The sequence below is a fragment of the Cicer arietinum genome, chromosome 6 (assembly GCF_000331145.2).
Source record: "Cicer arietinum cultivar CDC Frontier isolate Library 1 chromosome 6, Cicar.CDCFrontier_v2.0, whole genome shotgun sequence".
In the NCBI taxonomy this organism is placed as follows: Eukaryota; Viridiplantae; Streptophyta; class Magnoliopsida; order Fabales; family Fabaceae; genus Cicer; species Cicer arietinum.
Genome location: NC_021165.2, coordinates 40,413,537 through 40,438,766, shown reverse-complemented (window position 1 = coordinate 40,438,766; position 25,230 = coordinate 40,413,537). Strand labels below are relative to the sequence as shown.

Here is a 25,230-nt window from a genome sequence, read left to right as displayed (position 1 = left end):
AACTTGCACATATCACTTTATTTAATTTAATTTATTTATTTATTTTTGACATGTTTGTTTATGTTATTTCATAGTTCTTGTTATTAGTATTTCTTAATGCTACATACAATATTATTATTAACATACCTTTTTTTTAGCATATCATATTGAGTTTAAATAAATAATTCAATTTAAATATCTGATAAGTAACCAATTAGTGTTGATTAAAGAAACCACAATTTCTTCTAATTACTGTGTGAATAATTGTCGGTAAGGACAAAATAAAACAACATATATTATTCCCTCGCAATGTTTAGTATATACCCTCTCCTCAGGATAAAAAGTACGTACCCTAATTTTATATCATGAAACCCACTACAACTTAAATCTTGTTTTACATCATAGAGTCTAATTTAGTTTCAAATCTAAAGAGTTTAGTTCATTTTAATTATAATATAATATTGAATATAGGCAGTAGTTATCTGTAACTAAATAAATATTAGTACATGCATTCATGAGATATATATATATATATATATATATATATATATATGTGCCTATCTGAAGATCAAAACTATGTGTATGTATATAAACATGTTTACTTAATCCCTTTTATCCTGTTTAGGTATATATATATATAAACACGTTTAATTAGTGGGGAATTCCTAAGTGGATTAGTGGGTTATTCCCTAAGGTCGGGAACTACCATGCAACACAAGAGTACCCCGACTGTCGCATATATGTATCTCAGGTTGAGTTGAGGGGATCTATGAGGACTTGGCCATTCATGAATTGTCCGTACACTCTTGTAGTGGCATAGTATCAGACCTTCTAACCAAGTACTTCAGAGTAGAATGGTACCAAATGATGAAGAAGTATAGAGTATAGGACATGTATAACATTTCATCCTTGTGGTCGCTTTATTGTGATTGATTTAGATTAACCTTTGATATTGTGATCTTGAGTGTTTCTCATGTTTGTGCTTATTTGACTAATTGTGTGTTCTCCTCGTTTATCTTATACTATTACATAATTTCGATACTCACCCCTTTATGTTTGTGTTTGGCGTTTGGGATGGACGCAGACGAGTTGCAAGCTGCAGGTGATGACTTGTACCATCAGAATGGCAGAGGCCATCTTGTCTTGAAGGCTTTTATTATATATATTTTTTTGTTAACGTCTTTTAATTTGGGAATTCCCGCTTTGATAGTGACATCGGGTTGGGACTACATTTATATTTATCATTAAACTTATGTATGTGTGCTTCAAAAATGATTTTGTTTACTACTGTTATGATTTCGAATTGTTTAGTTTGACCAAAATTTTGGATTAATGTGACATGTTTATGATTACGTGATACTCCTTACCTTTAAAAAGAAAAATGTTTGAAAGTTTATTTATTTATTTTTTTAGAATTTCATTATTTTAAAAATAAAATGTAAAATAAAAAGGTGATATTAATTTGGGGTTTAGGGTGTCACATTAGTGGTATCAGAGCAGGTTTGTCCAATCAGACCGTGGGTCATATGTTCAGTGTGCTCATACTAACTTCATTAATTGATGATTCGTTTTTTTTTTATACTATTACTATGCAATGACTTTGTTCTAAGAGAGCAATTTGTTGTGCTTTTGTTGTGCAAACGTATTTTTGGGTATTTCAGGTGGATTATTTTTGCTTCTTTGTTTGCATTCTGTATAATGGTAGCTTACCAATTTTAGGTTGGTTGAGATCATTGATTGATGGAACAATGGTGTTGCGACAAGAAATGTTGAAGCCATTGGTAGTCAAGTTTTACTTGTTTTAATTTTTGTAAGAGTAGCTATCTTTCGTATGCCTAACACTATCTATACTTTCCACATGTTTATTAACTTATAAGAGTATTAATTGTTACGATGGAGATGTTCATTGTTTTCAATGTCTTACTGTGTTGACTTTAGGTTAAAATTCTTAGGAAGATATTAAAGATAAGTGTTTATTTATTTAAATAAATATGTTGGGTTATTTTGATAAGTAGTCGAAATAAGAAGTGCAAGGCTTAGATGATCCTAGTAAGAAAAAATTATACAGTGAATGGTTGAGGGGCTTAATGGATCATGCATAAGGTTCTTAGTTTGTTTTGACTCGAGAAGTTTAGGAAAAGTTAAGTTGTGATCTCAAAAGTATTTGGTAGTCAACATTGAATGGATAATAAATACTTACAAGGATTTTTGAGTATTGCAAGGAAGTTAAGATTGATATGTGGTTGATAGATGTGTTATAGGAATGATTCTTTTTGGAGTTTATTTATGGAAATGAGATTTTAGTAGGGTCATAGAAGTAAGATTGTCATGATATTTTGTACTTCATGAGTGTTATGTGTATTTACCTATGTGTGACCTTGTCTCTAGAAAGTTAGACTTGTCCCATTTTAGTATTGTTGATCTTGGTGAAGCTTGTGATGTGTTCAAGTTTAAAGCATGTAATTGTGTAGTATATTAGATAAATAGATACCCTTAAATTAAGATTAGTGGAAGGAACATGAACTAATAATCTTTACCTTAAGGGTTTATGAGTATGGTCCTTGTTGAGTTCAACGAAAGAAAAAAGGGGAAGAACATAGTGTTGATTCTTAGGAGCTCAAACTAATATCAATCATATTGGTAAGAAATATTTTTCTCTTTTTGAAGAAAGTATGAACTTGATTCTTAGCTTGTAAGAGAGTGGTACCTAAGAAAATTATATTGAGTGTTGTTGATCGACTGGAAAAACAAAATTTAATATTTGTGATCATTCTATTTCAGGTAGACTCATGTTTTATTTTTCTGATTTGTGAACTAATTTTGCTAGAAACCGTAAAGGTATTTGATTATATTGAATAGGACACCAAAGCTTAAGTTAGGATTTTTTTGAAATCTCAAATTGTTAAGGGAGCTAAGTAAGAAGACTAACGGTTATGATGCTTGGAGTGAAAATAAACTCCGAAGATGAAATTTATTTAATGGATCAATATTTTTTTTATATACTTTACACTTGTGTTAATCATATTATATATTTTATTTATTCAATAATTTGTTCAATATATTTGGTTTATTTAAATTAATGCGCTAATAATGCAACTTAGCCATGCTAAGGTTTTTGAGATAAAGTTAAATTTCAATATTGTTTCTATCTTTATAATTGTGTGGAAAAAAGAAATAGAGAGAGAGGGAGCTGATGTTTATTTTGGAATATAGACACTTTAAGAATATTTTTCATTTTATTTGATTGCATATAGTAAATTAATATTCTATAAATTTATATGTTCTCCTTTATTATCTGAATTATATAGTAGCTATGTTATTTCCTCAATGATTGAAACTATTAAATGTGACATGCACACTTCGCTATTTCATTTACCATGTCAATTTATCATGTAAATCAATTTTTCATATTATATTTAAATAAATATATGAAATTATGAATTGCTGAACTATTTACAATTTATGTGATAAAATACTTTTACTTTTTCTAATCATTATTTGACTCATAATAGTTTCATAATTTCATGACATAATTATTATATAAATGTTTGTGTGGTTATGCGTATCAACTTGTGTATTACCTTATCATTAGGAAGTAACATTGATCCCATTTTAGTTTTATTGATTTAATTTCATTGTTTTGTGATAAAGTTTAAGGTAAATAGTCGTGAGACCTTAAAGGTTAACCTTGATTACTTTATTTCATTCTTATTTTAGTGACCATATCAAACCTTATAATAGATAATGTGCAATTTTAAGAATATAATCGTCGAACTTAGAAAGATATGAACAATATATGTAAATGGAATTTGAGATAAATGGTACTTGTAGCTGTTGTCTGAAAAGACTAGAGCATTGTCAATATGAAGTTGATGTATGGGGGGTTTAGATTCGGTAAGAGTTGGACTAACCTGTGATTTGACCATGTAGGAGTATAGTAGTGTGAGTGTATGTAATCGTGTACGATATAGGTTGTTAAAAGTAGATGAGGTGGTTGAAGAATATGAGTTTATGGGCTATAATTGGAGAGAGTATATGAGGAGTGAATTTTTGTTTAATAGAGATAAATGTGATGTTTATATTCATATTTTTATAGAAATCCTAGAATATTATATTTAGCATTGTCAATAAGTAGTGTATGATTACATTTGGAAGTGTGTAGTGAGTTAGTCTTTCAAATACTAGTTAGTTTAAGATATTAACCTTGATAAGAATTATAAAGGTCTTGGTATATATATTTCTTGTATTCCATAGGAACTAAGTTTAAATTTTAGAAATCCTAAAAATACATGGAGATGTTAAGTTAGATGATAGTTGGTCATAGTTTTTCCTAAATTTCAAGGACGAAATTCTTTTAAGAGGGGTAGAATTATAACACCCTAATTTATTGTTATACCTTAATTTATTATTATTATAAAGTAGTGATATTTTATTATACATGTGTTTCTTGTGGTGTAATAATTTTTTTACATGTCTTTTTATTGTCTTTATAGTTATGTAAATAAAAATCAGTGATCATTGTTATTAAATCTATTTATTTTATTTAATAATAATAATAATAATAATAATAATAATAATAATAATAATTATAATATATACTAGTTTTGAATTGCTATTATCTTAGGCCTCATATTTTAGTAGTGTTGTTATTTAAATCTTTATTATTTGAATTCATTTTTATGAAGTATAAATATAAAAATAACTATATTATTTATATATAAAATATAATAATGACGATGGTGTTGTGCCATAAATATCCGTATAATAGCTAATAATATCTCTTAATAGCATAAGTTATAAATTGAATTCACCATAAACGGAATTAATGGACCTAAGTTAATTCTGAATTCGTGATATATATAACACCCTAAATATTTAATTAATAGATAATAGTAAATTATAATAAATTATATTATATGTGTATTCTATGTGGTGTGATAATTTACTACACATTTTTTTATTCTTGATAATTTTTAGTGTTACCTTAAAATTTATCTAAACTATTAGTAATAAAAATATTTTTGTTTAGTTTTTCTTAAAACCAAATAAAATATCAATAATGATAATGAACTTAGTACCTTTCTTATTTCTTATTCAGACTAACTTAGCGAGGCATTTAGCTAGACTGATAGGCTTATTTGCAAACCAAGTAGCTTATATATATATATATATATATATATGAGGCATATGTAGCTGGAAAATTATACCTGCCTTTAAACCCTCGCCGCAGCCATTCAAACAAGGAATCCGGTTTCTTTCCATAATTAGCATGTATCTCCCTGGATCATGCTTGAGTACATCACCGTACGTAGACTCCCACCCGCCAATCTTCTTTTGATGCATTTTAATTCCAATCCCTCCTTACATATTAACAAATCAGCCACAATCACATAATTACACTTTAAAGAATCAAGCATATACTACCTTTTACAGGATCTTTCATTTCGTCTGGTTAGTATCTCATTATTTTAACTTATTGTCAAAACCTACAATTTATGTCACTACTAGTTGAGTTTTCTTTTGATTATTTAATTATCATCATTTTTCTTTATTTTATTTGATAATCCAGATTCATGATTAAAATATAATATTAACTATATCTTATTTATTAAATATATTCTGTTTGAATATCAATTATTTATACAATACATTTTGTTAATAAAAATAGTATTTTCTAATGAATCAGTAAACTTGGTTTGCAAAGGTATCATAGCATAATATGGTCCAAATAAATGAGTCTTGCATATTTCAAAAACAAAAAACTTGCACATATCGCTTTATTTAATTTAATTTATTTATTTTTTTGACATGTTTGTTTCTGTTATTTCATAGTTCATGTTATTAGTATTTCTTAATGCTACATACAATACTATTATTAACATACTTTTTTTTAGTATATCATATTGAGTTTAAATAAATAATTAAATTTAAATATCTGATAAGTAAGCAATTAGTGTTGATTAACGAAACCACAGTTTCTGCTAATTACCGTGTGAATAATTGTCGGTAAGGACAAAATAAAACAACATATACTATTCCCTCACAATGTTTAGTATATACCCTCTCCTCAAGATAAACAGTATGTACCCTAATTATATATCATGAAATGCACTACAAGTTAAATCTTGTTTTACATCATAGAGTCTAATTTAGTTGCACATCTAAAGAGTTTAGTTCATTTTAATTATAATATAATATTGAATGTGGGCAGTAATAATCTGTAACTAAATAAATATTAGTACATGCATTCATGATATATATATATATATATATATATGCCTATTTGAAGATCAAAACTATGTGTATGTATATAAACATGTTTACTTAATTCCTTTTATCCTGTTTAGGTATATATATAAACACGTTTAATTAATTCCTTTTATATTGTTTAGTCATACACATAAACACGCTATATTTAGCCCATTTTTAATCCTACTTAGTTATACATGTATACATGATATATATTAAGTTCTCTTTATCGTATTTAATTTTAAACAAAATCTGATTATAGTAATTTGTATGTTTTAACCACATTAAATATATTGTTGGCTTGTATTACAAATAGTAGATAATCTATTTATTTTTTTACTTATTTATTTAATTATTTATTTATTTAGATAATTTATTTATTTATTTTCTTATTTATTTATTTATTTATTTTATTATTTACTTATTTTTTTTATTTTTTTATTCATTTATTTATAGTAAGTAATTATTTGTATTTGGTGGTTGTGTGGCTATAACTCTCTCGCGGATTATTAGAGACGACGACTGACAAAGATAGGAACCGTTAGCATATCAGATTCATTGGACGAAATCTTCAGTCGAGGTAAGGGGTGAGAGGAGGTTCGACTTTATGAGTATAAAATAACGTGGGATGAACGGGAATACCGAAATTCCCAGATATTCATCTGGGGCTTACTACGTACGGTTAAGCCCTATTCAGTAATAGTAATTAATTAATAATATATGCATGGTAATAGTGAGGACTAAAATATAATTTAGAAACCTATAGAATTATTGCGAATTAATTTATATTAAGATTGCGTGTTATTTGATTATGAAACCTATACTAATTGTTATTGTATGAATGATATTTATTTGAGTGTTCTTGTCTACTTGATTGAAATTCTGATGTTACTTAAAAGTGCACCTAATTGATTCCTTATTATGTGATTGATGAGACTAGACTGTGTATTGTAAGTAGTGTAAATCAAATATTGGGATTTTATGTGATTGATTGAAATAACTATATACAATGATGAAAATTGTGAAGTCAAACTGAAACTTATTGAGTTGTGATGATCGAGTAAGTCTGAAATATGTGTTGTAGATTTTGGAGTTAGGATTATTTTGTCATCATATAGGGAGGTTCTAACAAATCTAGTGATTTGGGGAAGTACAACTAAATGAGTCTAATCGTGGAGGGATACAGTCGAACTGTAAGGTAAGACTGATAGACCTTGGGGGTACATCTAGTGGGGAATTCCTAAGTGGATTAGTGGGTTATTCCCTAAGGCTGGGAACTACCGTGCAACACAAGAGTACCCCGACTGTCGCGTATATGTGTCTCGAGTTGAGTTGAGGGGATCTATGAGGACTTGACCATTCATGAATTGTTCGTCCACTCTTGTAGTGGTATAGTATCAGGCCTCCTAACCAAGTAGTTCAGAGTAGAATGGTACCAAATGATGAAAAAGTATAGAGTATAGGACATGTATAGCATTTCATCCTTGTGGTTGCTTTATTGTGATTGATTTAGATTAGCCTTTGATATTATGATCTTGAGTGTTTCTCTTGTTTGTGCTTATTTGACTAATTGTGTGTTCTCCTCGTTTCTCTTATACTATTACATAATTTCGATACTCACCCCTCGTTGTTTGTGTTTGGCATTTGCGATGGACATAGACGAGTTGCAAGCTGTAGGTGATGACTTGTACCATCAGAATGGCAGAAGCCATCTTGTCTTGAAGACTTTTATTATATGTTATTTTTTGTTAATGTCTTTTAGTTTGGGAATTCCCGCTCTGATAGTGACATCGGGTTGGGACTACATTTACATTTATCATTAAACTTATGTATGCGCGCTTCAAAAATGATTTTGTTTACTACTGTTATGATTTCGAGTTGTTAAGTTTGACCAAAATTTTGGATTAATGTGACATGTTCATGATTACGTGATACTCCTTACCTTTAAAAATAAAAATATTTGAAAGTTTATTTATTTATTTTTTTAGAATTTCATTAATTTAAAAATAAATTTTAAAATAAAAAGTTGATATTAATTTGGGGTTTAGGGTGTCACATTGATTGATTTAATTTCTTTAAATGTGTGATATTTTATATTATTGTGATATTGGTTGTCGAATTAATTTTATGTATATGTGTGATTAGATGAGTTTATGTGATGTGATAATAAAAGATGGATGTGTTGTTATAATTTTATGTGATGATGATGATGTATGATTAATAATTGTAATGTTATAAATTTGTGATAAGTTTTATGTGATGATGTATGATTGATGATAGTAGTGCTATAAATTTGTGATGAGTTTATGTGATGATGATGATGTGTGATAAATGATAGTGATGTTATAAATTTCTGATGAGAATATTGAAGTAACCCCATAGTTGATAAAATAATGGTGATTTCAATTTGTGTTTTAGATGACAATCTTAATAGAGTATCATAGGCCAATGAGGGGAGAAAATAAATATTGAGAATTTGTAAAGTGGAGATTATTTTGTCATCATATAGGTAGGGCCTGACAAGCCTAGTGATTCCAGGGAAGTACAACTGAATGAGTCTGATCGTGGCGGTCTGTTGTTGAGCCTTAAAGCAAGATTATTAGACCTTGGAGGTATTAGGGTGGCGAATTCCTAGGTGACTTGGAGGTAGCACTCCAAATGTCGGGAGCTACCACATTAATTTAAAAATAAATTTTAAAATAAAAAGTTGATATTAATTTGGGGTTTAGGGTGTCACATTGATTGATTTAATTTCTTTAAATGTGTGATATTTTATATTATTGTGATATTGGTTGTCGAATTAATTTTATGTATATGTGTGATTAGATGAGTTTATGTGATGTGATAATAAAAGATGGATGTGTTGTTATAATTTTATGTGATGATGATGATGTATGATTAATAATTGTAATGTTATAAATTTGTGATAAGTTTTATGTGATGATGTATGATTGATGATAGTAGTGCTATAAATTTGTGATGAGTTTATGTGATGATGATGATGTGTGATAAATGATAGTGATGTTATAAATTTCTGATGAGAATATTGAAGTAACCCCATAGTTGATAAAATAATGGTGATTTCAATTTGTGTTTTAGATGACAATCTTAATAGAGTATCATAGGCCAATGAGGGGAGAAAATAAATATTGAGAATTTGTAAAGTGGAGATTATTTTGTCATCATATAGGTAGGGCCTGACAAGCCTAGTGATTCCAGGGAAGTACAACTGAATGAGTCTGATCGTGGCGGTCTGTTGTTGAGCCTTAAAGCAAGATTATTAGACCTTGGAGGTATTAGGGTGGCGAATTCCTAGGTGACTTGGAGGTAGCACTCCAAATGTCGGGAGCTACCATGCAACACCATGAGCCTGATCGTGGTGGTCTGCTGTTGAGCCTTAAAGCAAGACTGTTGCGTATATGTGTCTTGGGTTGAGGTGAAGGGATCTATGAGGACAGGGCCAATCTGAATTGTTCGTCCATCGGGATTGCGGCATAGTATCAAGCCTCCTAACCAAGTATTTCAGAGTTAGAATGGTACGACATTGTGAAGTAGAGTCGAAGCTCATTCATAGCATTGCATTTTCTTGTGATTGTTTTGTTGTGATTAAATTGTGTGGTGTGTGATAATAATTTTTCATTGATGATTTGATGTTATAGTGAAATATATTTATTTTCATTGAGTGATTTTGACTTTATAATGTTATGTTTTTCCTTGAATAATGATTTTGACTTTAATACAAATCCCACATAAAGGTATTAATTTACATACTAAATCTTCAAAATAAAGAGCAAAATAGAGTACACAACCAATATATGGTTCAAAACAATCTTCTACTAATTTTAAATTAACTAAACTACAACATAAACTTTTACATTTTATTCTTTAGCTCATGATCTAAGTCTTTTAACATGTAAAACATTTAAACAATGTGGGATGAAAGTACATCTCATTGTGGTTCCAAGGGATGAAATTAAAAAATTAACAATCAAATCAAGAATATATTTTTCCACTAAATTTTTCTTTCTTTGTAAGCTACTTTCAATTACATCTTCTTTCTCTAGCCTCAATTCATTCAAAAAGTGGCTAAGCCACTATATATGAGTAATCTAATGACTTAAACTGTACCAAACAAACATTTCATAAAGTTTGTAAGCAATTCTCCACCTACCATCGCTTACTAGTTTCATCATATATTGATAGAGAATTCTTCCTGCCTAAAATGAATCATATATTTCTCACCTTATACATATATATATTAAATATATTGAGAGAAAGAGGATCAATTGACACCATACGTCAAACTTTATTTAGACACCAAATATTAACCCTCTATTTAAGCTTAATCAAAGTGTCATAATTATAGAGGTAATGTGGTCACATGATCTCCTTTCTTTTGATTCTCCTAAATCATAATTAATGATTCTTGCTCTTCTTTTATTCATTTTTGAAGAATTGGTAATAATTTGGTAATGGTGATCATCTCCTTCCAACCTTCCCACATGTTATCTCCCTAATATCCCTTTGTCTCTCATTATCTTATAGCAACACAGAACATGGCTCAACTTCGACATCATTTCACCGGTCACTAGAATAACATCCATTAAGGTACTCATTTCTCTAGTAGCTATTTAGAACTTGGTGATACACCAAATGGATGTCAAAACAACCTTTTTAAATGGTGACCTAGAAAAAGAAATCTATATGGAATAACCTGAAGGTTTTGTAATTCACGAACAAGAAGACAAGGTTGGTAAGTTAGATAAATATTTGTATGGTCTTAAACAAGTTCCTAAGCAATGACATGAAAAGTTTGATAACTTGATTATATCGAATGAGTTTAAAGTGAATGAAAGTGAAAAATATATTTATTACAAATATGAAAATGACATTTGCACTATCATATATCTCTATATTAATTACAAATATCTCATGTTGTAAATATTGTGAAATCATTGTTGTGTAAAAACTTTGATATGAAAGACCTCAGATAAGCGAATGTTATTCTTGGAATCAAGATTACTAAGTCAAAAAGGGTAATTTCTTTGGATCAGTCTCACTATATTGAAAAGATCCTAAAGAAATACAAATACTTTGACGCTAAACCTGCTTGCACACCATATGATCCAAGTGTGAAGCTTTTCATGAAAACTGGTGAAGGTGTTAGACAAACTGAATATGCGAGCATCATTGGTAGCCTCAAGTATGCCACTACTTGTACTAGACCTGACACTGCCTACGTCGTGGGACTGTTGTGCAGGTTTACCAGTAGACCTAATATGGAGCATTGTCATGCTATCGAAAGAGTCATGAGATACTTAAAAAGGACAATGAGTCCTAGATTACATTATCAAAGATTTCCTGTCGTCCTTGAAGGACATAGTGATGCTGATTGGAACACATTATCAAATGACTGCAAAGCAACCAATTGCTAAATTTTTAATACAGTCGGTGGTGTTTATCATGGAAATTGAAGAAACAAACTATATTGGCTCAATCCATTATGGAGTCTGAAACGATAGCACTAGCTATTGTTAGTGAAGTAGCGAGTTGGTTGAGATGCTTGCTAGCTAAGGTTCCTTTATGGGAAAAACCTATGCCATCTATGTTGATCCACTACGATAGTACCACAACTATTGAGAATCTTTATTACAACTTTAAGAGACAACAAATATGTCTTAAGCACAACACAATTAGATAATTAATTTCTAAAGAAGCTGTTGTAGTGGATTATGTACGCATTGATGAGAATTTAGCAGATCCTTTGATGAACAGATTAGCTAGACAGAAAGTCTTTAATACATACAAAATGATGTGACTATTTCATATATATCAATGAGTCATTCATGATGGAAACCCAACCTAAAAGACTAGAGATCCCAAGAATTAGCTTCAATGCTTAATAACAAGTCATAGTGATAGCATATGAACATGCTATTATATTTAGAGTATCATGATTCCTTTAGCGATGAAAGAAAGAGGCAATATAAACTCTTAATTAGATCTATACTCCATGTGGAGTGGATTACCTAGCTATAGGAGAACTTTAGATAGACTCACCTATAGAAATTTAGAGAGGCATCATATGCATATTTTTCATCAATTTTAGTCTTATTTATCTTTAGCCATTAGTTAATTTAAGGAGTTATTTGATATATTTTGTTGATTTTAGTTCTTTGAGTTAATAAAATGTTTGTGTGTTTATTCCCTTGATTATGTAGGGATTTTTTTTGTAATTTTACGTTGCTTTATGTTTTAGTGCAATGCTGAATTTTTGTGAGAAATCAACATTATATATATGAAGTATATCAGCCATATCTGGAGTTTTAGATGTCCAATTGGAGTCAAACTAAGTGCACATGAAAGCTACGATCCATAGCTACAACTTTCATGAAAACTTCGGAACCCAATTCAGACTTAAAAGAAGAGAACAATACAGAAAACGTCAAACAAAAGAAGTTGTGCGTCTGGGGGGCGTGGGACGCAACAACATACATTAAAATTTTTTCTCTCACTTTTTAGGCATCTTTTTTACTATTTGGAAGTTGGGAGACTTGTGCCCTAACAGAGAAACTCAAAGATGGTCATTTCTAACACCGTTGGAGTAGTTTTATCAAGACTCATTCATGAATCATTCTTGTAATTCTTCTCTTATGTCTATCTTTTCTATCTTTGTCATGAGTAACTAAACCTTATTTGTTAGGGATGAGTGTAACAAGATGAAACCCTTATTTTTCTAATTTGATTTATTGTTATATGAATGAGTTTATTGTATTATTTTTCTCATCTATTTGCTTAATGTTTTTTATTTCATGAACAACAATAAAATATTCCACAATTTGTATATTGAAACAGAAGTGGACTTTACGAATGCTTGAGATGATAAATTCATGAATTTTTAGTCTTGGGATAGATGCAGGTCATGAAACCAATTAAATTAGTTGTAGAGACAATAGTTTAAAAAGAGAATTCTTGTACGGTAATGCTTAATTCTAATCTTAAATCCACAAAGGAATTAGGGGTTACTTTGGAATTATAGGTTCTATCACTAAGATATTAGTGTTGAGACAAACTCCATATTTAAAGTTTTGATGAAAATAAACAAAGGTTATTTAAGAAAGTTAATTATGATTCTAAAATGTTATGTTAATTTAACTTGTGCTTTTGAGAGAGTTTAATTAAGAACAAAATCAAGCAAAGCAGAAAAAACAGCAACGAGAACATTCTGCACGAAAACAGAGAATGATCTCCAGTTTCAAGAATGTTCATCACAACATATTGACCAATCATTCTCCACCTCTTTAACAAAGATTCTGCCTCGGAAATTTATTCAAATAGAATCAGTACATGGCAAGGAACAATTAGGATTCATCCCAACTCAAAAAGGTTATCAGATCACTAAAACAAAAGGACTCGAAACAATCAAAGTAAAACAGTTTGAAACTCCAAAAATCAAACTGTCATGAAAGTTCGATTGGTATATGACAAGACATTAAGAATGATCAAAACAACAACTTCAGATTGATCATCAAATATCCAGAAAGATCAAAATGACATATCCAGATTGATAATCAATCTCCGTTTTATGCATAATTCCAACAGCAGTATGTTCTCTTCTGCAATGGCTTATAATCTTTCTCCAAACTATTTTTGGCTACATTCAAGACTCAAGATTGAAACTGTACCATCCAAGATTAAGGGAGAAACTTCAAAGGCTCTTTAACTAGAAGACAAAACTAATTTAAAAGCTGTAACAGAATAGTCAAAGCAGTTTTTAAATCAATTCAAGGTTGGATTAATTTTATTATGAAATATTGGTTTCAGTAAAAAATACAGAACACTACCAACAGCTCTTTTTGACCTTCATTAAATGCTTCTAAAGCCTATAAATGATTGCCATATCACTATTGAATAAAACAATTATGTTTTAAAATTGTTTTATTTTAACTTAATTATTTATTTTTCTTTATTTTAAAACTGTTCATTACTCACAATTTGTCTAACCTTGTATGCGAGGCCAGTCCTCAGCTGAACTTTTCTTTGATCCAGAAATCGAAAAAACTACGAAAGCAAATCGAAAGGAGGTTCGAGAAAGGAGACAAAGGGAAAGATGATGACTCTTCATCATATGCATATTTGTCATTGATTTTAGTCTTATTTATCTTTAACCATTCGTTAATTTAAGGAGTCATTTGATATATTTTGTTGATTTTAGTTCTTTGATTTAATGAAATATTTATGTTATTATTTCCTTGATTAAGTAGAGATTTTTCGGAGTTTTGCGTTGTTACTTTGTTTTAGTGCAGTGCTGAATTTTGGTGAGAAATCAACATGACCTTTGTGTAGTCTTTCAGTCATATCTGGAGTTGTAGATGTCCAATTGGAGTCAAACCAAATGAAAATGAAAGCTACGATCCATAGCTACAACTCTCATGAAGACACCAGAACCAAATTTAGACTCAAAAGAGGAGAACAATACAGTATACGTCAGACAGCAGATGTTGTGCGCCTGAAGCGCAATAGCCGCGCCTGAGGCGCATTTCTCGCCTTTCAGCACTGCCAAAGCGTGCTTGAAGCGCGCCTGCTGCGCCTGAGGCGCATTTCCAGGCTTTCAGCACTGTGCAGGCGCGCCCGTAGCGTAAATCATGCGCCTGGGGCTCGCGACGCGCATCAGTATTCATAAAAATGCAATTTTTCACTGTTTAGGGATCTTTTTGACTATTGGGAAGTTGGGAGACTTCTGCCATAGCATAGAAACTCAAAGACGGTCATTTCTAACGCCATTGGAGCAGTTTTATCAAGAATCATTCATGAATCTTTCTTGTAATTCTTCTCTAATCTCTATCTTTTATATCTCTGTCATGAGTAACTAAACCCTATTTGTTAGGGATGAGTGTAACAAGATGAAACTCTTATTTTTATGATTTGATTTCTAGTTATATGAATGAGTTTATTAAATTATTTTTCTCATATATGTGCTTAAGGCTTTTTATTGCTTGATCAACACTAAAATGTTCTACGATTTGTATATTGAAATGGAAGTGGACTTTACGAATGCTTGAGATGAAAAATTCATGAATTTGTAGTCTAGACATAGATGCAGGTCATGAAACCAATTAAATTAGTTGTAGAGGCAGTAGTTTAAAAAGAGAATTCATGTACGGTAATGCTTAATTCTAATCTTAAATCTACTAAGGAATTAGGGGTTACTTTGGAATTAAAGGTTTTGTGACTAAGACATTAGAGCAAGAATAATGAAGAGAATTCGGTAATAATTCAATAAAGGAATTCAATAACTAGGATCAAATTAGACACCAAGGTTGGATTCGAAGTGAAACTCATCCCTGACATTTTTCTTATTATAAAAGGTATAACACCAAAAACATTTAATTAATATTTAATGGTAATATTATAATAAATTATATTATATGGCTTTTTTTATATTTTATTTTTTTTATCCTAATAATTTATTTGAATTATTAATATTAAATATATTGATTTAAATTGATTTTAGACAAACAAAGATAAAAGGCAAATGCTATATGTCTCTAAAACCTCGCTGCCGCCAATCAAATAGGGATTTCGCATCACACAGATTGTTATTTTCGATCGTGATTTTGTCGACTTCTACTATCAGATTAAAGAATCAAGCATATATCACTTTTTACAGGATCTTTGATCCGTTTGGTTATTGTCTCGTTATTTTTAAATTATTGTCAAAACCTACCGTTTGAATCATTATTAGTTGAGTCTTCGTTCGATAATTTAGTTACATAGTTTAATTGGTTTCATGACCTGCATCTATCTCTAGACTACAAATTGATGAAGGAATTAAGGGACAATAGTTGATAAAACTGCTCTATAAAAGATAAGGATTAAAGAAGAATTACAAGAATAATTCATGAATGATTCTTGATAAAACTGCTCCAATGATGTTAGAAACGGCCATCTTTGAGTTTCTCTGCTAGGGCACAAGTCTCCCAACTTCCCAATGGTCAAAAAGATACCTAAAAAGTGAAAAATTGTGTTTTTAATAAATGATGTCGCGTCCATGCGCCCCAGGTGCAGAAAATGCGCTTTCGGCGTGCACTGGCAGTGCTGAAAGGCAAGAAATGCACCTCAGGCACGGTTGTTGCGCTTCAGGCGCACAACATCTGCTGTCTGACGTATACTACATTTTCCTCCTCTTTCGAGTTTGAATTTGGTTCCGATAGCTTCATGAAAGTTGTAGGTATGGATCGCAGCTTTCACTTGCACTTGGTTTGACTCTAATTGGACATCTACAACTCTAGATATGGCTGAAATACTCCCCATAGGTCATGTTGATTTCTTACCAAAATTCAGCACTGAACTAAAATAAAGTAACAACGCAAAACTACGAAAAATCTCTACTTAATCAAACAAATAAGAACATAAACGTTTCATTAAATCAAAGAATTAAAATCAAGGCTAGTGATTTCAGAGAAATACAACTAAATGAGTTTGAACGTGGCGGTATGTTGTTGAGCTTTAAGGCAAGATTGTTAGACCTTGGAGGTATTCGGGTGGGGAATTCCTAGATGGATTTGAGGTAGCACTCCAAATGTTGGGAGATACCATGCAACACATGTTTACCTCGATTGTCGCGTATATGTGTCTCGGGTTGAGCTGAGAGGATGAATGATAACATGGCCAATTTGAATTGTCCGCCCACTTGTGTGGTGGCATAGTATCAAGCCTCCTAATCAAGTACTTCAGAGTTAGAATGGTACCAAAGAAAGAGGAGGAGTCTAGAGTATAAAATCATGCATAACATTACTTGATTTTTGTGTTGACTTACATAACGTTGTGGATTCTATCAATGATTTACCTTGATTATTATTGTTAATTGTGATTTGATATGATACAGTGTTTAATTAATGTTTTACATGTTCTTATTAATTATTTTATACTATTACATGTTTTTGAAGCTCATCCCTCGTTGCTTGTGTTTGGTGCTAACGAGAGGCACAATTACTTCAGGTTATCGGTTGGTGATCCATGCTCTTATAGGTGATATTGGGTGAGAGTAATTTGTTGTGTTTTTTTTTTAGTTATGAACTAATTTTTATTGTGTAAACTCTATCGATCAATGTGTTACATTCGATCTTTTATTTAGAGATAAAAATTAATTGTCTCTATGTTTTGAACATGTTTTTATGTTAGAAACATTTGTTTAAGAAACCTCAACTATATTTGATATTAGACGATTTTTAATGAAGAATTTTTATGCAACGTCTCGTGTAACTGTGACAGTGACATCCTGAGCCTTATATTCTAAAAGGAATTTTTTGATACTCTATTTTGGGACCGCTAAAAATCTCTTTCAAAATTAGTGCATTTTAATTTTTATTTTAATTTTGGTTTAAAGTTTAGGGTAAAATTTGATTTAATTATAGGTTAATCATATTAAGTATGATTTGATATATTAATATATTTATAATTTATTTAACTAAATATGATTTCATTAAATAAATGAGAGTTGACAATTAATTGAATTAAATTTGATTATCTAGGGCTCCTTCTTAGTTGGGCCAAAAATATGTCCTTGTGTTGATGATTTGTATCCTCCTCCACGTTTCAAGAGTTAAACACATGAAATCATATGTGAAATTTGTGTTCTTTTGTGGCCTTGGCTATTGGATTTTTTCACTTGTGAGGATGATTTTAAAAGAGTTTTAAAAGCCTATTTCATAATTCCCCTACAAGATAAAGAAAAACAATGTTCATACTTGATAAATCATATCAAGAAAAAGTCATGAACACGAAAGCAAATATTATATCCTCCCTTAGTCGAGTAATTAGAACTTCTCTATAAATAAATCAAGTAGAGTCACAATTAGTTTTGATTGAACTGTGCTACTTGAATTGATATAGGATTTGAAATTGTAATATTATCTCTATGAGAGTTAGAATCATAGGTATGTATTTTATCACATCGGATTCAAACTCAAACTTGTGCTTGACTGTATTGAGCCAAATTTGTTGAAAGTAGTATGGTCTTGAAAGATAGTAAACACTTATCACTTTCAATATTGCTCGAGTGTACTGAGTTAGTGTTACTGAAAGTGATATAGCCTGAGCTTTGAACAATACTCATCTTGGAGAGGCTTTGATAATACTATATCCTCAATAGTGTAACATGTGCGCTTTGTTGGTGGTAACTTAGAGAGGTATTGTACAAACCCAAATTAAGTTGCAGGGTCTTCTAGTATTCTTGAGAAATTTAGAGAATGTAATTTTGGTTGCTTATGGAGGCCTTATAATACAAGGAGCAAGATAACGTTTGATAAAAAATACGAAACACTTGAAGTGACAGTTAAGAAGTTCCAACTGGTTTGGTTGTAGTGGAGTAAGTCATCGACTGTACTAACCTCACCTTATTTTAACTACATAAAACAAGATTTATGACGGGGAATACTAAAACACAATGTGGATAATGAAAGTAATTGTAGTGATAGATATCAACATTCTCTAATCTCATCTTCATTCAAGATCATCATAATGAACAAGTAGACAATGATTTGAGAGCCCTCTATTCAGGTCATGAAAAATGAAATTTGGCCAAATCCTACACCACTCCTCAAACAACAAAATTTGTGCATCTTGATTATAATTGACCTATCTAGTCAAGTATGTTTAAACTTACAACCATATAAAGGAAAGTCTACTAAAAATGATCCCACAAACCTATCTTTCGCAAGTATATCTAAGTATCTTGATTATAAGGAATGTCACATGGACCAATAACATTTTCCACTAAAATCTCGTGACTATTTTCCTTCTGTCGCCCATGTACAATCTGAAGATGCTAGAAAACACAAGAAAAGGGGTTTGAATTGTGTTGACCATTTATGAAAATCAAATTTGATAGCTGAACATAAATATGTGTTCTTATACCAAAACATTCGACTTAAGATTGTAAATTATTTTGTGGTAAAATAAAGTTGAATCATAAGGAACTTTAAACAAATAATAGAGTGGAGAAAGAGAAGAGACACAAGTATTTTGATTGTAGTTCACAACAACTATTGCTACATCTATCATTCCTCTTACACGGAGAATTTACTTCAGCAAAGTCAAGGACTTAATTTGCTATGAAATCAACAGTATACAACTATTCTTTGTTATGCCTCTTCAAGCTATGAGTAATCTTTTCGCTGTATCTCTAGGCTCCGAGTAAGGAAGCATGTCCTTTTATAGAGTATTTAGGGTATGGCCTTTGTACTTCATAGCAGAAAGACAATCTATATCTTCATGGATTTCAACAATGAATTGTTAAAGATAAATTTATTTGTTAAGCTTAAATCAAATAACAATCCTAGAAATCATTACTCATAACTTGTATGAAAACTGAAGAGGAAGAGGGTACGAGGTCAAAATATAGGATTATTAGATCATTGTCTTACAAACTATCAGAGCGTGCAGATTCTGAATTATTATTAGAACATGTGCATAACTTCGCTTTCCAGAGGATTGACTGTCATTAGATCATTAACTCTCATCATAATGTTGACTTATTTATAGGAGTTGATTTTGTCATAGTGTTGACTTTTTCAAAATGGTTGACTTTCTTTAGAGGCAGACAAAATTAGACGCTTGATGTAGTCATCGAAGGCAGCTTAGTCAAACGCTTGCTTGTATTCATCAAAGGCAATTGATTCAGACTCTTGCTTGCATCTCTAGGGGAAATCGTAGCATATCGTCGCTTGACTAGAGGCATTGACTTTTCTAGATGATAGTTGTAACGAAGGAAACAATGTTTCATTGAATTTCAAAAATCATTTTCTTCACAAGAGGATTCAACTTTTATTAGAGCGTTGACTTTCTCTGGAGTTTGATTCATATATTACTCTTGTTCTTCAAATTAGGTGATCAACAAAAGTCTTGACTCATAGTTGACTTGTGTTAGAGACAAATGATCATATTTGCGCTCTTTTCTTTTGTGATCAGATGATCATTCATTGACTTATATATTCTTTGTTTTTGACTTGGATATGAACGATTAGACCTTCGTTGCAATGTCTCTCATTAATATATAATGACTTGCTCTATTAGTAAACATAATTATTCGTACATTAGGTAATAATATTCTTCATGTTAATTAACACTTTAGATTATTATATCTAGCTTAATTATAAAGTATGCTATCTTAAAATAGATAGTAATTGATATAAATATTTTCTTTTAACTTAATATGCCCACTAACAAATATAGCTAGGGAATGATTGTTCTTATAATTTTTACTAACATCAAAACATCAATTAGAATATTGTAGTTAAAATATTCACATTTGCACTAAGACAATCAACACATGATTAATATTCCTAGTATATTCAGCCTTCCATAAATTGTTGTCTCATAAAGTAAGTAGCCCGTCGAAGAAGACCAAGATAATCTCACGTTTGTACCATCCCACAACCTTTCACATAATATATAATCCGCCACTTAAGTATTTCTTTTTGGAATACACAGAATTTCTGGTTTATTTATTAAAATCAAAGTTTTCATCTCCTTTCTTTTTGCCACCTTTACCCAACATCTAATATTAGAAAATAATATCTTCATCCCAACATTCTTAAAGATATTGCGCCTTCATTCCAACATTAATTATATATCTTTTATCTATTTGAGTTAATACATTGACTACATTATTATCCCCATTAAATGTCAAGCCTATAATATTGTCAACTTCTTTGACACTCTTTGCCACCACTTTACTATCATTTTTTAGACGCACAATTTCTCCGATCTCCATTATTCATTAATATGCAAGTGTTAGAGGAAAAATAACTTATTTGATCAAAATAACTCAGAGATGACTCTTTGGGAACTCTTTTACTTCTTAATCTCTTTCTCTCTGATGCTAGTTGTAACACCTAAAATTTTATAATAAACTATTTTATTAATTAAATTGAATTTTAGATAATTAATTTGGTTTTAAAACTATTTCAAAATATATGTTAATTATTTTTATGATGAATTTTCTTTATATGTGCATTTGACTAAAATTAAATATGCATTTGAATATGAGTAATGTTGTAAAATATTTTCTTGTGTGTTGGACTTATGTTATAAATAATTATCTTAAGATATTAGTAATGTTGTGTTTGATTCCCTTTATTTTGATATACTTGTTATAGCATTGTGATTTTATATAATCTTATTATAATTTAGTAATTAATATAAAGTGTTGATGTTATATTATTTATTTTGTGATTTTGAGTATTCTCTAATGATGGTAGTATTTGAGTGCTTTTAAAAAAATAGGTATAACTATAGTTATTATTTTGAATATGAGTGTTTCAATTGTTAGTAATATTTATTTTTTTAAACACTACGCCAAAAATGACATTTTATAGCGCGTCTTTTATAGCGCTTATTAAATACAAGCGCTGTTGTATGATATTTTAAAAATAACGGAGGATACAACAGTGCTTTTTTGACAAGCGCTGTAAAAAAAAGCGCTGTAAAAGACTTTGATTTCACATAATTAAAGGACCTATTAGAGCGCTTTTTGGAAAAGCGCTGTAAAAAGGTTTTTAAAAAAAAATAAGGAGGTCTTTTACAGCGCTTTTGGACAAGCGCTTTAAAAAGTCTGTAAAAAAGCGCTGTAATAGACTTTCAAAAAATAAAATAAGGAGGTCTTTTACAGCGCTCTTTAAAAAAGCGTTGTAATAGGCTTTTAAAAGTAAAATAAGGAGGTCTTTTACAGCGCTCTTTAAAAAAAGCGCTGTAATAGGCTTTTAAAAAATAAAATAACAAGGTCTTTTACAGCGCTTTTTAAAAAAAGCGCTGTAATAGGCTTTTAAAAAGTAAAATAAGGAGGTCTTTTACAGCGCTCTTTAAAAAAAGCATTGTAATAGGCTTTAAAAAAATAAAATAAGAATGTCTTTTACAGCGCTTTTTAAAAAAAGCGCTGTAATAGGCTTTAAAAAAAAGCGCTTAATTTTTTGAAAAAGCGCTGTAAATGGCTTAAAAAAAGCGCTGTAAAATACCATTTTTGGCGTAGTGAAAGGTTAATTATTTTATTTACTCTAATTTATCATATATTAGTTATGTTTTGAAAATTAAATGATGTTTGGAGTAGTGTTGACACCTAATTTTGTCCGATTTTTACTTTTTATTAAAAAGGAAATAATAATAATAATAATAATAATAATAATAATAATAATAATAATAAATATATAAATATATGTGAAGAAATATAAACTTTTAACAATCACAAGTGTTTTCGGTTCTTGTTTGCCTCTAATTCTTGTTCAGACTATTTTCTAAAATATAAAAATAATAATAAGAAATAAAAATAAAGGAAATTGAAAAGAAATGAATTGATGGTCATAAAAATCGATGCAATGATGATCAAAATAAATGAAAAAAAAAAACTGAAAAGAAATTGATTAATGGTCATAAAAATCAGAATAATGGGGATCAATTGAATAGAAAAGAAAACCGAAGAAATGAATCAATAGCAATAAGAATCGGTATAATTGTGGCCAATTAAAAGAAAAAAACCAAAAAAATAGATTAATCGTAATCAATTGACAAGTATTCTTTTGTCTTTTGAAATAAATAGTCGGCCACAAGAAGACAAAGGGGGACAGAATTCGAAACATAAATTGAGAGCACATAAAAAATAGAAAGATTAGTAGGCAAAAGAGAAGAAGAAAATCTGATCTTGAAACAATCGGTCTAACAAAACAACAATTCAGGAGTAAGGTATCATTTTTCTTTTTTTTTTCTCTCTAATTTTCTGCTTATTAGTCTTTTGTTTTGTTTTTGCATCTTTTTTTTAAATATATTTTATTTCGCTTTCTATTCTTTTTCCTGTTTGTAAAAAGTAAACTCATGTGTTAAGCTTTTATTTTTTAAAGAATCGTTTAATCCTAAAATTGTTTTCTCTGCAACACAAAAATAATAATAAAAAATATAACCAATTGATGTTTATAGGTCGAGAAAATAAATTGCACCATATTGAAATATAATATTCATAATACGTCTTTATAACTAAAAAAAAATCATAACAACATATAAATGTTTTCACCTTTAGGATTAGAATTAATGGTCACGGCCGCCGGATGAAATTCATCCTTGCTCGTCGCACCATATTACTCACTCTCAATCGTGGGTGGCCTTTGTGTCGCGACATATCCGACAACGTACGAGCAAATAATTTAACAGATTATTTCACCGTCGTGTCCATCTGTCTCGTTCACATACCGCCACATTATGTTATTTTTTTAAAAAGAAAAATTAATTTTTGTTCTTTACTTTAAAAAATATATAGAAGATATAATCCATGAATAAATATTATTATTATTATTATTATTATTATTATTATTATCATCATCATTATTACTATTATTACATTTTTATTTTTATTTTTTGATACATATATAAATAAAAATAATAATAAAATCGGTCAACACATAAATATTTTCTACCCAAGAACTACGTGAGTTTTGATTTCCCTATTACACCTGGGAATACGTAGGAGAAAGGTCTTTCCCTTGTCAAACCAAATTAATAAAACAAATATTTTTTTCTTTCATTAATGTAAATAATTTAATTTTTTATTATTCTTTTTGGGGTAAAAATAAATAAATAAATAGTTTGTATATAATTAATTATAGGGTAACCGTTATAATGGACGTTGTAGGGCGATAATACTTCCCTACTCGTAATCGACTCCCAAATCTAAATTTTCGATTCAAAAATATTATTTTAGGTTTTATCCAATTTTACGTTTTTATAAAAATAAAATTGGTGGCGACTCTTTTTTTCGCAGACAAACCGGACGCGACAACTGGCGACTCTGCTGGGGACATTTGAGAGTCAAGCTCAATCTAATTAATTATATTTAATGATTTTATTATTTATTATTTTATTTATATTACCCCTATTATTATTTTTATTTTGTTATACTGTGAATATAATTTTATGTGTTTTGTCAATTTATTTTTATTGCAATGATTTTTTTTATCTTATTTATTTTTCTATACACTACCCTAACACGACTCACACACTTATGAGTGGGCTCTATACCCGGGCTGAGTGCAAACCTAAGATAAGTTAGAGACTATGTAATGATAATCTTCTGGATGTACATCCTGTTTGGTTGTCATGAAAGTCTCACCTAGAGTTGACATTTTCTAAAATATTTTCATTTTATTAGTTTACCTATTAATTGGTTTAATATTTTGGATTTGAGTTGTGTGCTCTAGGAACCGATTTAGAACTATAGAGCCACCCATAATAAAGGTTCACAATAAAAAAACCATCAATTAAGAAAAGAACCATGTAGGGCACATGTATATATGGAAAAAAAACTTACTCTAGCTATATCTTATTTTTATCATAATGCATTGCATAATCATGCATGTTTCATCTTTTATTTTATTTTACAACATGTTTTTCTTCTTCTCTTCATTTTTTTAGAAAAAGTGATTGCATATTAGGAGGTAATAAAATATTTTAATTAAATGCATAATCATAGCATTCACTTTCTTACATTCTCATAACATTTTCCTTCAAGAAAAAAATGGAAAAAAAGCAACAAAAAAAAGAAAAAAAAGTATCATGACACCCTTACCGAACATGTTCTCGGGCTAAAATCATGGATGAATTGAAGCATACAAAGACTATCTGGATCAACTGAAAGACCCTATGTCTATATCATGGATGAACATCAATAAGTCTAACAAGATTATCTGAATCATGCATGAATACGTAGAACTCATGTTTACCCTTTGATTTCATAAGTCCAACAATTTTTACCTTTAGTCTAGGTCTACCTCAAGTAACTTGTCTACAAGATCTGAACATGATACTAATGAGATTCATCTTCATTCTCCCCCCTACTTCTAAGTCATGGACATACGTTTTTGACTTTTCACCACAGGTGGACTTCTAGAAGTTGGGTCGTCTATGTTGAACTTTCATCATTATCGCTTACTACTTTAATGTCATGAAAAAAAAATTCAC

At 29.9% G+C, this 25,230-nt stretch overlaps 1 pseudogene; it reads left to right on the top strand.

Annotated features, from left to right (window-relative positions):
- The window catches only part of LOC101508693 (glucan endo-1,3-beta-glucosidase-like), a 39,106-nt pseudogene extending 27,443 nt beyond the window's left edge, over window positions 1–11,663 (top strand).
- Window positions 11,664–25,230: the final 13,567 nt, after the last annotated feature.